This window comes from Gorilla gorilla, chromosome 9 (assembly GCF_029281585.2).
Source record: "Gorilla gorilla gorilla isolate KB3781 chromosome 9, NHGRI_mGorGor1-v2.1_pri, whole genome shotgun sequence".
Lineage (NCBI taxonomy): Eukaryota > Metazoa > Chordata > Mammalia > Primates > Hominidae > Gorilla > Gorilla gorilla.
This window is the reverse complement of record NC_073233.2, coordinates 18,465,686-18,475,949: the sequence shown is the minus strand read 5'-3', so window position 1 is coordinate 18,475,949 and position 10,264 is coordinate 18,465,686.

Below are 10,264 nucleotides of genomic sequence, written 5' to 3'. Positions count from 1 at the left end.
GTGTGTGTATTGTGTACATGTGTGTGAGTGCCTTTCCTTGCACCAGCCCTGTGCTGTGCAGTGCAGTAGCCACTAGCCACATGCGGCTATTTAGTGCTTGAAATGTGGTGAGTCCAAATTGAGACGTGCTGTGGGTGTAAGATACACACAGAATTTCAAGCAGCATAGAAAACAAGAATATAAAATATTTCATTAATTTTCCAGCTCTTAGGGAAGTTGATGAATTTTATTTTAATTACATTTTAAAATGACAATATATGGGATATATCTTATTAAATATATTATTATTAAATTTATTTTTATGGTGTTTCTTTTTACCTTTTTTTTTTTTTTTTTTTTTTGAGACAGGGTCTCACTCTGTCCCCTAGACTGGAGTGCAGTGGCATAATCATGGCTCACTGCAGTCTTGAACTCCTGGGCTGCAGCAATCCTCCACCTCAGCCTCCTGAGTAGCTGGGACTGCAGGGCACACCACCATGCCTGGCTAATTTTTATATTTTTTTTGTGGAGACAGGGTCTTGTTAAGTTGCCTAGGCTGGTCTTGGACTCCTGACTCCAAGTAATCTTCCCACTTCGGCCTCCCAAAGTGCTGGGATTACAGGCATGAGCCACCACACCTGTCCTTCTTATTTTTTATTTTTTTGAGACAGGGTCTCACTCTGTCACCCAGGTTGGAGTGCAGTTGTGTGATCACAGCTCACTGCAGCCTCATCTTCCTGGGCTCAAGTGATCACTACCTTAGCTTCCTGAGTAGCTGAACCTATAGGAGCGTGCCACCACACCTGGCTGATTGTTTTTTATCTTTTGTAGCAACGGAATCTCCATATGTTACCTAAGCTAGTCTCCAACTCCCAGACTGAAGCGATCCTCCCATCTCAGCCTCCCAAAGTCCTGGGATTACAGGTGTGCACCATCACGCCCAGCCAGGCTGTGAGTTCTGACAGCAGCTGTGCTGGGTTCATTGTTGTCACTCCAATGTCTAGTGCACAGAGTAGGAGAGGGAGGGGACAGGCACAGGGATGTCTGAGGGCTTCCCACGCACCAGGTGCTGTGTTAAGCCTCCTCCATCTCGTTTTGTCCTCCCAGGAACCCTGTGCCAGGGATGGTGGCGTGGCAGCAAGGCGGAGAGCAGGAGGGCTCATTTAGGCCCCAGGCTATGGTCAGGGGTGAGGGGACAGGTAGAGTCCTTTCTGCTTTGTAGGCCTCCCGGGTTTCTAGACAAGAGGACACCACCCTCCTGCCACCACTTTGCATACTTCCTGGGTCACCGTCTTCCCAACTGGGGCTCAGCCATGGCCATTGTGAAATTTGTTCTGTCTCCTCTCAGACTCTGCCTCCCACTCCCATATCCAGACACGTTCCTGCTAGTGACAGCCACATGACCCTCCCAATAACCACACGCCCAGCCTGGCAGCCTTCCTGGGCCTCAGGAGTGTGGTAGCTTTGGAGAAGGGCTTCTGACTCAGGCAGCTGAGCTTGCTCCCAGGTGGGGACTGGCTCTGGCCTCAGTGTATCTCTGGGCCCCTTCCCAATCCCAAAATGAAAGTCCCTCTTCAGGAGTGTAACCATCCAGGAACCTGCCCTCAGCTCAGCACTGGGTAGTGTCTGCTCATAAAAATGGCCACAAGGTGGCACTGTTCCCACAGCCATTCCCTTCCCCCACGGCAAGACCACGGGTCACACCTGCATCCAACAAAAATATTACAGCTTTTGGAAGAGGTTTTCCCTGGACTGGTTGGTGAATTTCATTCTCAGTCTTCAGCTGCCAAAGGTTGTTTAGACTCGGGAATTCTGCTATAAAAAATGGTCATCTCTGAGTGCACACTTAAAAGTCAAGCAGGTTATGACTCATTGTCAATCCTCCTGCAAAGGAATTCTGTCCTGAGAGGCCTCGTGCACGCCTGACACATACAAGAGGAATGCACACACGTTAAGCAGAAAGCACGTGGGTCCTCCGTGTGCAGACACGAAGGCCGGGAAGAATGGCCCTACAGGTGATCTAGCCGTGTTCTGGTTTTCTTTTTTTGTTTTAGCCTTAGGATTTTCATTTAGGAAAAAAAACAAAACAAAACAAAAGCCACTGCCCTGACTATGGAGTAGCCATTCTTTTATTTTCTTACTTTGTTAATAAACTTACTTTCACTTTAAAAGAAAAAGAAAACCAAAAAGACCTCACATAGAAGCCAAATAAGTAAAATGAGGGTAAAATTTGAAAAATATATGGCGGTTCTGGTTGCAGATGTGGGGATAAAAGAATCTCTTCCCAGTGAAGAATTTTCTAGAGCAGAATTTGAAATGTATCCATCTAGTCTCACTGGCTTATTTTATAGGAGAATAAACTGAGACTCAGAGAGGAAAATGACTTGTTCAAGATCACATACTACTTTGGAATGTTTTCATTTTAAATGAAAGTCTCAAAAGGCAGGTATTTTCACTGAGAAACAAAAACAGTTTTTATTTTCTCTGACATATGTCCAGATGCTCTTCAAGTTACGGTGACCCGGGGCACAGGAACAGTACTGCCTGACACTTCTACACAGCTCTGTTCATTTCAAATGCTTTCAGCATCTGTTGCCCTGTCTGGCCCTCACAACACCCCTGAGAGTTTGGCAGGGCAAATGGATACCCCATTTGTCTGAGGCGAGACCAAGGCACAGAGACGGAACTGGGCTTGCTTTAGGACACAAAGTGAATGAGTGTCACTAAAAAATAAAATAAAAGACTAGCATCCAGGACTCCAGCAACAATCCTACACGATCGTCTAGAGTTAAGTTTATGCTATGTCTGGGGGGAAACAAACAAGCAAAAAAAAAAAAAAAACAGACGAGGCTGCTCGGTATTGGTGCTCAAGTGATGAAAAAGAAAAGTGATGGCAGAGGCTCCCTCGTTGAGAATAGAACCCCGCTTTCTTCAGTTTTACATTTCATGATGAGGCATTACAGCTGGTATATTGTAGGATTCTGAATATTCATTGAATGAATAAATAATCATGACATGGATACATACATAAATACATTTGGCCCCTGAGACAAGTAATTAAAATTCTGCACGAGTTAACACCATTTCCATAACCCGCATGGACAGAAACTCTTGATAGATGTCTTGGAGGAGAATGGCTTTCAAGGCACAGGGAGATATGTTGGTCTCTCTCTCCTCTCTTTCTGGACAGTAACCTTCGGAGAAAGGCAACCTTCAAACAGTGCTGGATTCCTGCAGCATTTTTATTGTTCAAATCTTTTGTTTCTTCCCACTTACTAAGGATTTCTGTGCATTAAGTCTTGAGGAGTGTAGTATAGGGAAGTCAGCATATTTACTAATATAATATTTTGGAACTTAGACTTAAAACAAGAATATTTAAAGGTAGCCGTATGATGTTGAACAAGTTCTGGTTTGTAGTATAGGTGAGCAAGTGGGGAGGCAATGATTAGCAATTCAATTCTGCAAAACTTTACTAAACCCTCACATGCCCAAGAATGAGTGCTGCGTAAGTGGGGAAACAAGGATGAGTAAGACAAGCCAACGGAGCTTGACAGATAGATGGGACAAGACAGGCATGTAAATAACCACAAAGGAATGTTGCAAGCCTACCCATTCAGAACCATTAACGGTTTGGTATGCTTCCTGTTTTTTACTCATGGTTACATCATCAAACACATTCTCTTTATACATACAGTGCATCGTTTTTCCCACGATGAAAATGCAACCATGTTATGCATATCTTTCTACAATCTTTCTGTGATATTAACGCACTGTGGGCAGCTTCACTCATTTTTTTTTTTTTGAGGAACTTCCGTACTCTTTTCCACAGCAGCTGTAACTTTTTATGTTCCTACCAACAGTGCACAAGGACTCTCGTTACTCTACATCTCATATGGTTTGGCTGTGTCCCCACCCAAATCTCATCTTGAATTGTAGCTCCCATAATTCCCATGTGTTAGGAAAGGAACCAAGTGAGAGATAATTAAATCATGGAGACAATTTCCCCCATACTGTTTTCGTGGTAGTGAATAAGTCTCACAAGATCTGATGGTTTTAGAAGGGGTTTCCACTGTTACTTGGCTCTCATTCTCTCTTCTCTTGTCTGCTGCCGTGTGAGATGTGCCTTTCACTTTCTGCTATGATCGTGAGGCCTCCTCAGCCACATGGAACTGTGAATCCATTAAACCTCTTTCTTTTGTAAATTGCCCAGACTCGGGTTTTTCTTTATCAGCAGCATGAAAACAGACTAATACATAGCATTAGTCTGGTACTAGGAATGGAGCAGTACTATAAAGATACCCAAAACTGTGGAAGCAACTTTGGAACTGGATAACACACAGAGGTTGGAGGAGTTTGGAGGGCTCAGAAGACAGGAAAATGTGGAACAGTTTGGAACTTCCTGGAGACTTGTTGAATGGCTTTCACCAAAATGCTGATAATAATATGAACAATGAAATCCAGGCTAAGGTGGTCTCAGATGGAGATGAGAAACTTGGGAACTGGAGCAAAGGTGACTCTTGTTAGGTTTTAGCAAAGAGACTCGCAGCATTTTGCCCCTGCCCTAGAGATTTGTGGAACTTTCAACTTGAGAGAGATGGTTTAGGGTGTCTGGCGGAAGAAATTTCTATGCAGCAAGGCATTCAATAGGTGACTTGGGTGCTGTTAGAGGTCTTTAGTTTATAAGGGAAGCAGAGTATAAAAGTTCAGAAAATTTGCAGCCTGACAATGTAATAGAAAAGAAAATCCCATTTTCTGAGGAGAAATTAAAGCTGGCTGCAGAATTTTTTTTCTTTTTTTTTTTTTTATTAAAGACAGTCTCACTCTGACACCCATGCCAGAGTGCAGTGGTGCAATCTCAGCTCACTGTAACCTCTGCCTCCTGGGTTCAAGTGATTCTCCAGCCTCAGCCTCCTGAGTAGCTGGGACTACAGGCGTATGCCACCATGTCCGGCTAATTTTTAGTAGAGGTGGGGTTTCACCATATTGGCCAGGTTGGTGCCGAACTCCTGACTTTGTGATCCACCTGCCTTGGCCTCCCAAAGTGCTGGGATTATAGGCATAAGCCACTGTACCCGGCCCAGAAATTTGCATAAGTAATGAGGAGCTGAATGTTAATCCCCCCCAAGACAATGGGGAAAATGTCTCCAGGACATGTCAGAGGTTTTCAAGGCAGCCCCTCTCTCACAGGCCCAGAGGCCTATAAGGAACAAATGGTTTTGTGGGCCGGACCCAGGGTCCCTGTGCTGTGTGCATCCCAGCCATTTTAGCTGTGGTAGAAAGGGGCCAACATAGAGCTTAGGCCATTGCTTCAGAGAGTGCAACCCCAAACCTTGGCAGATTTCATGTGGTGTTGAGCCTATGGGTGCACAGAATTCAAGAACTGACGTTTGGGAGCCTCCATCTAGATTTCAGAGGATGTGTGAAAACACCTGGATGTCCAGGCAGAAGTTTGCTGCAGGGATGGGTGCTCATGGAGGACCTCTGCTAGGGCAGTAGGGAAGGGAAATATGGGGTGGGCACCCCCACACAGAGTCCCCACTGAGGCACTGCCAGTCGAGCTGTGAGAAGAGGTCCACTGTCCTCCAGACCCCAGAATGGTAGATCCACCAACAGCTTGCACCATGTGCCTGGAAAAGCTGCAGACACTCAACACCAGCCTGTGAAAGTGGCCAGGAGGGAGGCAGGAACCTGCAAAGCCACAGGGGCTGAGCTGCCCAAGACCATGGGAACCCACCTCTTGCAGTGTGACCTGGATGTGAGACATGGAATCAAAGGAGAGCATTTTGGAACTTTAAGATTTGACTGTCCCACTGGACTTCAGACTTGCATGGGGCCTATAGCGTCTTTTTTTTTTTTTTTTTTTTTTTGGCCAATTTTCCCCATTTGGAACAGGTATATTTACCCAATGCCTGTACCCTCATTGTATCTAGGAATTAACTTGCTTTTGATTTTACAGGCTCATAGGTAGAAGGGACTTGCCTTGTGTTAGATGAAACTTTGGACTGTGAACTTTTGAGTTAAGGCTGAAATGAGTTAAGACTTTGGGGGACTTACAGGAAGACATGATTAGTTCTGAAATGTGAGGACAGAATGATATGGTTTGGCTGTGTCCCCACTCAAATCTCATCTTGAACTGTAGCTCCCGTAATTCCCACATGTTGTGGGAGGGACCCAGTGGGAGATAATTGAATCATAAGGGTGGTTTCCCCCCATACTGTGCTTGTGGTAGTGAATAAGTCTCAAGAGATTTGATGGTTTTATAAGGGGTTTCTGCTTTTGCTTGCCTCTCATTCTCTCTTCTCTTGTCTACCACCATGTGATATGTGCCTTTCACCTTCTGCCGTGAATCTGAGGCCTCCCCAGCCATGTGGAACTGTGAGTTCATTAAACCTCTTTCTTTTGTAAATTGCCCAGTCTTGGGTATGTCTTTATCAGCAGCATGAAAATGGACTAATACAACATCCTTGACAACACATTATTTTCTGGGTTTTTCTGATAGTAGCCATCGTAGAGGGTGTGAGGTGATAACTCATTGTAGTTGCAAATTACACCTCCTGAGTGATTTATTCTAATTTTTAACTTCTATTTTAGATTCAGGCTATGCATGCACGTTTGTTATATAGGTAAACTGTGCATCATAGGGGTTTGGTTTATAGATTATTTCACCAGGTAATAAACATAGTACCTGACGGTTAATATTTGACCCTCACCCTCCTCCTCCCCTTTACCAACTTTCTATCCTCAGGTAGGCCTCAATGTCTGTTGTTCCCTTCTTTGCATCCATGTGTACTCAATGTTTAGCTCCCACTTGTAAGTGAGAACATACAGTACTTGGTTTTCTGTTCCTGCATTAGTTCACTTGGGATAATGACCTCCAGCTCCATCCATGTGCTGCAAAGGACATAATCCTGTTCTTTTTTATGGCTGTTTAGTATTCCATGGTATATGTGTACCACATTTTCTTTATGCAGTCTACTATTGATGGGATTTAAACTGATTCCATGTCTTTGCTATTGTGAATAGTGCTGCAATGAACATATGCATGCATGTGTCTTTATGGTAGAATGATTTATATTCCTTTGAGTATATATTCAGTAATGAGATTGCTGAGTCAAATGCTAATTCTGTTTCAAGTTCTTTGAGAAATCACCAAACTGCTTTCCACAGTGGCTGAAGTAATTTACATTTCCACCAGCAGTACATAAGTGTTCCCTTTTCTCTGCAACCTCACCAGCATGTTATTTTTTTTACTTTTAAATAATAGCCATTCTGGCTAGTGTGAGATGGTATCTCATTATGGTTTTGATTTGCATTTCTCTAATGATTAGTGATGTTGAATATTTTTGTGTATGCTTGTTGACTGTGTGTATATCATCATTTGAAAAGTGTCCGTTCATGTCTTTGCCCACTTTTTAATGGGGTTGTTTGTTTTTTGCTTGTTAATTTGTTTAAGTTCCTAATAGATTCTGAATATTAGACCTTTGTTGGATGCTTATGTTACAAATATTTTCTTCCATTTGGTTCGGTTGTCTGTTTACTCTGTTGTTAGATTCTTTTGCTGTGCAGAACCTTTTTAGTTTAATTGGGTCCCATTTGTCAGTTTCTCTTTCTGTTGCAATCAATTTTTGTGTCTTCATCATGAAATTGTTGCCAGGGCCTATGTCCAGAATGGTATTTCCTAGGTTAACTTCCAGAGTTCTCACAGTTTTGTTTTACATTTAAGTATTTAATAAATCTTGAGTTGATTTTTGTGTATGGTGTAAGAGGAAGAGGTTTTATCTTCTGCACATGGCTAGCCAGTTATCCCAGCACCATTTATTGAATAGGGAGTCCTGTCCGCATTGCTTGTTTTTGTAGACTTTGTCAATGATCTGCTGGTTGTAGGTAATTGGAATTATTTCTGGGCTCTTTATTTTGTTCCATTTGTCTTTGTATGTGTGTTTTGTACCAGTACCATGCTGTTTTGGCTACTGCAGCCTTGTAGTGTAGTTTGAAGTCAGGTAATATGATGCCCCCAGCTTTATTATTTTTGCTTAAAATTGTGTTGGCTATTCAGACTCTTGTTTGGTTCCACATGGATTTTAAAATACTTTCTAATTCTGTGAAAAAGTGTCATTGGCAGTTTGATACGGATAGCATTGAATCTGTAAATTGCTTTGGGTAGTATGGCCATTTTAACAATATTGATTCTTCCTATCCGTGGGCATGGAATATCTTTCCATTTGTTTGTGTCACCTCTGATTTCTTTGAGCAGTGCTTTGTAATTTTCATTGTAGAGATCTTTCACCTTCCTGGTTAGCTGTATTCCTAGGTATTTTATTCTTTTTGTGGCTATCGTGAATGGAATTGTACGCTTGATTTGGCTCTCAGCTTGGATGTTATTGGTGTATAGTGGTGCAACCAATTTTTGTTCTTTGATTTTATATCCTGACACTTTGCTGAATTTGTTTATGAGATCTAGGAGCTTTTGGGCAAAGATTATGGGGTTGTCTAGGTATAGAATTATATCATCTGCAAACACAGATAGTTTGACTTTCTCTCTTACTGTCTGGAGGCTGTAAATCCATCTGGTCCTGGGCTGCTTCTGTCTGGCAGCCTTTTTATTACTGATTCAGTTCCAGAACTCCAGGTTATTGGTCTGTTCAGGGATTCAGTTTCTTCTTGGTTCAATCTTGAGAGGTTGTATGGTTCTGGAAATTTATCCATTTCTTCTAGTTGTATGAATAGAAGTGTTTATAGTAGTCTCTGAGGTTTTTTTGTATTTCTGTGGGGTCAGTGATAATGTCCCCTTTGTCATTTCTGATTATGTTTATTTGGATTTTCTCTCTTTTTTTTTCTTTATTAATCTTATTTCCTTCTCTTGCCTGATTGCTCTGGCTAGAACTTCCAGTACTATGTTGAATAGGAGTGGTGAGAGTAAGCATCCTTGTGTTGTTCCAGTTCTCGAGGGGAATGCTTCCAGTTTTTGCCCATTCAGTATGATGCTGGCTGTGGGTTCATCATAGATGGCTCTTATTATTTTCAGGTATGTTCCTTCAATGACTAATTTCTTGAAGGTTTTTAACATGAAGGGATGTTAAATTTTATCAAATGCCTTTTCTGCGTCTATTGAGAGAATCACGTAGTTTTTGTTTTTAGTACTGTTTATGTGATAAATCACATTTATTGATATTTATATGTGTGGAACCAGCCTTGCATCCCTACTTGAGCAGGGTGGATTTGCTTTTTGATGTGCTGCTAGATTTGGTTTGTTAGTATTTTGTTGAGTTTTTTTGCATCTATGCTGATCAAGGATATTAGCCTGAAGTTTTCTTTATTTGTTATGTTTCTGCCAGGTTTTGGCACTGAATGATGCTGGCCTTGTAGAATGAATTAGGGAGGATTCCCTTCTCCTCTGTGTTTTTTAGAATAGTTTCAGTAGGAATGGTACTAGCTCTTCTTTATATACCTGGTAGAATTTGGATATGAATCCGTCTGGTCCTGAGCTGCTTCTGGTTGATAGGCTTTTTATTACTGATTCAATTTTGGAACTTGTTATTGGTCTGTTCAGGGATTCAGTTTCTTCCTGGTTCAATCTTGGGAGGTTGTATGTTTCTAGGAATTTATCCATTTCTTCTAGGTTTTCTAGTTTTTGTGAATAGAAGTGTTCATAGTAGTCTCTGAAGGTTTTTGTATTTTTGTAGGGTCAGTGGTAATGTCACCTTTGTCATTTCTGATTGTGTTTATTTGATTCTATTCTCTTTTTTCTTTATTAGTCTAGTTAGTGCCTTTCGATCTTACTTATTCTTTCAAAATACAAACTCCTGGATTCATTGCTCTTTTGTACGACTTTTCACATCTCCATTTCCTTCAGTTCAGCTCTGATTGTGGTTATTTCTGGTCTTCTGCTAGCTTTGGGGTTGGTTTGCTCTTGTCTCTCTATTTCTTCTAGGTGTGATGTTAGGTTGTTAATTTGAGATCTTTCTAACTTTTTGGTGTGGGCGTTTAGTGCTATAAACTTCTGTCTTACTTTAGCTGTGTCCCAGAGATTCTGGTATGTTGTACTTTAGTCTAATTAGTTTCAAAGCATTTCTTGATTTCTGCCTTAATTTATTGTTTAACAAAAAGTCATTCAGAAGACTGTTTAATTTCCATATAATTTTATGGTTTTGAGCATATTCTTAGTATTGATTTCTATTTTTATTGCCCCATGGTCCAAGAGGGTGGTTGGTAAGATTTTGTTTTTTTAATTTGCTGAGAATTGTTCTATGGCCAATTGTGCATCAGTTTCAGAGTATGTGCCATG